This window comes from Nicotiana tomentosiformis, chromosome 12 (assembly GCF_000390325.3).
Source record: "Nicotiana tomentosiformis chromosome 12, ASM39032v3, whole genome shotgun sequence".
Classification (NCBI taxonomy): Eukaryota; Viridiplantae; Streptophyta; class Magnoliopsida; order Solanales; family Solanaceae; genus Nicotiana; species Nicotiana tomentosiformis.
In genome coordinates, this window is record NC_090823.1 from 42,951,680 (window position 1) to 42,955,333 (window position 3,654).

Consider the following 3,654-nt stretch of genomic DNA (forward strand, 5'->3'; position numbering starts at 1 on the left):
TCGCGACTCTTACTTAGCCCACATTCGCGTAAGGAAAATTTTGGTGAGGCTAGAAGTTGTTCTTCGTGATTGCGTGGGTTTGTCCATGATCGTGAAAGTTAAATCACTGGGCAGACTGTTAAAACCCCATTTCGAGGGTTAGAGTTATTATATCACATTTTGAGCTAGAGAGCTCGAATTTGAGCAATGTTAGAGGGTATTTTCATCATTTGGATTGGGGTAAGTGTTTTTTACTCGTATTTGTTCATTTTTCATGATTCCATCTTAGTTTTTGTCAATTATTTAGTGAATTAAAGTGAATAAATGGGGAAGTTTTGTAAAAACATTCTAATGTGAAAATTGAGGATTTGAAGGTCGATTTGAGGTCGGAATTGGATAATTTTGATATAATTGCACTCGTTATTTAATGGTTGTTTGGATTTTGTAAGTTTGGTCGGGTTTCGAGGTGCGAGCCCGAGGTAGACTTTCTGAGTTAACTTTTTTATTTTCATTAAAAATTGAAACTTTATTATCCGGAGTTTCTTCCTATGATTTATATTTATGGTATTAAGTTATTTAGGTTAGATTCGAGCCATATGGAGTCGAATTTTCAGGGGAAAGGCTTATTGGGGGGTTGATTTGGCTTGTTTGAGGTAAGTATCTATCCTAACATTTTGTGGGAGAACTACCCCTTAGTACTTGGGTTGATTTGTGTTATTTGAGTTATGTGAAAGACGTGTACACAAGGTGACGAGTGTGTACACGAGTTTATGTGTGGTATTTTGACCGGATTAGACTCGTAGACTCTTTCATGCATTAAATTAGAAATTGTAATATCATGTTATATATTCCATTTTTAAATTGATCTTACATGCTTTACTGATGTTCTTATCACGTGCTTTATCCCTTATTGTTAACATGCTCTTATATGCTTTAATTGCCTTTGTTATCTCTCTTAGTGTCATGTTACCTCTTTTATTGTCGAGTTATTCTTATTTGGAGTTGTTATTTCATGGTGCCCTTCCGTGTTGAATTATTCCATACATATAGATATAGATACTATTTCATACCATATCTTTTATTGCTAAGCTTATGTTGTACATTTAGAGTGAAAATTGTCATTTCATGGAAATACTTTCATTTTGAGTTATTGAAGTTGAAGTTATGAAAGCTATTATCACCTTAAAGTTGAAGTTGTTGATTAATGAGATATCTTTCCTTGTTGAGAAATACCCATTCATTTTGTTATTATTGAGATTCTTGTTCACATTGTGGTTGAGCTGTGGGCTATATGTTGTGAAAATTTTGGTATTGTTGATTTTGGCAAGTTGTGGCTTGAGGTCACTTGTGGTGCGAGTTGTTATTGTGTTATGATATTGATGCGCATGCGGCGGTATAAGGATAGGGGTTAATGTGCATGTGGTGGGCATAAGTTGGGATTTATGTGCGTTTTGCTAGTAAGGGAATTACTTGAAGCCACGTGGCGACATAAGGTGGGCTAAAGTGTGTGTAGCTATTTTAGGAAAAATATTTTCAAAACTATCTAAATATAAGGATCACGCGGCGGTATAAGAAAAGAATGTGATTGTGATTGTAAAATGAGGTTATGAGGTGGTACCTCAGTTGTGATTCTTGTTGTTATCTCTTTATTTTCCTCATTTGTATTTGTCCGCATTGATTTCTTGATGCTCTTATCATGTGTTCCCTCCTTGTTGCCTTTATTGCTTTAAATTTCGTTATTAGCTTACCTTATTGTACTGCTTTATTGTCACTACTACCTCATTTTTATTATTAGACTATACGATATCGTATTTTCTTATCCTAGTAGGTGTCTTGACCTGGCCTAGTCACTACTCTACCGAGATTAGGCTTAATACTTACTGGGTACCGTCATGGTGTACTCGTTTCTACATATTTTTTTGTGCAGATCCAGGTTACTTCGACTCAGGCTAGGCATCAGTGATTGGACCATACAGTTCGGAGACTTCAAGGTATACCTGCTCGGTGCTCACAGGCCTCGAAGTCACCTTCTATCCTTATTTTTGCTACTGTTTACTCTTTCTCTAGACAGTGTTTTACTAGAAATTTTTTATTATATTCCTAGAGAGCTTATGACTCAGTTCCACCAGTTTTGGGAATTTTGTTACAAAAGTTCAGTTTTGGAGTTATTATGAGTTTTATTGAATTAACTTGTTGTCTTAGTTGTTAATTTCGTTAAGTTATTCATGAATGTTAGGCTTACCTAGTTCTAGAGACTAGGTTCCATCACGACTGCTTTAGGTGAGATTTTGAGGTCGTGACAACAGACCACGCACGCAAACCAATAAATATCAAATAAAGCTGTGAGAGGTCTCGAAATATAGAAATTAAGGCTAGTACTCAAAATGACCAATCGGGTCGTCGCACATATAGAGATGATATGCATAAAGAGGTATGTATACATTTTAGAACTAGCATATAGAGAAGATATGCGATAAAATTATGTATACACCCAAGGTGTTTGCATATAGAGAAGATACACAAAAATCAAACACTAATCAATTTTTCTAATACTGTGTGTACATCATCAAGAGAGAAATATGAGAGAAGTACCCTAGGGGAGTTTAACGAATTCAATTCTGTAGGGAGAGCTTATCCAAACACACCTTAATCAATCCTCCTTAGGGTTCATAATGCTTCAATCTACATCATAAAAGTTTAATTAAACCAACATTAGTGAGAGTTTCTATGTTTTTATGTCTTTTAGGAATTTTATCAAATACCTAAGGGAATAGCCTTTTACCACCTCTAGTAATAGTGCTTTCTCATCCTTCACACCTTTTCCATAACTACATTTATACCCATAGCCACCCTTCGGTAGTATGGGACCTTCAACAATACATGTATGGCCACCCATACTACACCCAACCAACTCTCCACAATACTCAATATCAAGTTGGGAGCTTATGGCTTCCAATCACCATCCCATAAGATCCAATCCTCAAATTCTACCTACAATTAAATCAATCGAAAATAGATAAAAACTTGGAATGAAGCCTTACCTTGATAGAAGAAGACCTTGTAAACTTCTCCCCTCGAATCTCTAAGAACTGGGCAAGGAATTGAAGTGTTGAAGTGTGGAGCTCCTCCTCTCTCTCTCTATAAGATGGTTCTCTCTCTCAAAATTATTATATTCCTCTTTCTAAAATAACTTCTATGCATTTTATTAGAAAAAAGCGTCGGGTAGGAGATTTTTAAAAAAATGCCTCTTCGAAATAGATCTGAGGTCGCGAAATGGACCGCATATCGCTTATGCAGTCCGTGAAAGGGACCTCGAAATGGTCGTCCAAATTTTCAAAATGATTTGGTCGGATATGCAGTGATTCCTTAGTCTGTACTTCTATTATGTTGTCCGCATATTGGACCACAAATTCTCCTTCAAAACATTTCAGGTGGCCTGACCATTTTCGCGATAAATCTGCGGTCCGCAAATCTGCTATGTTGTTCGCATAATCACCGGAAAAAAGACCCTCAAAACTGGCTCGCTTCTGACTCATTCTGCGATGGAGAATCATCTTCTCAAGCTGATTCTTCTGCCTACTTCACGACACATTATGCGGTCCACAAATTTGTACCGCATATTAGCTTGTTCTTGGCACTTTAAATCCTTAGATCCCTAGGAACTTTTGCGGAGCC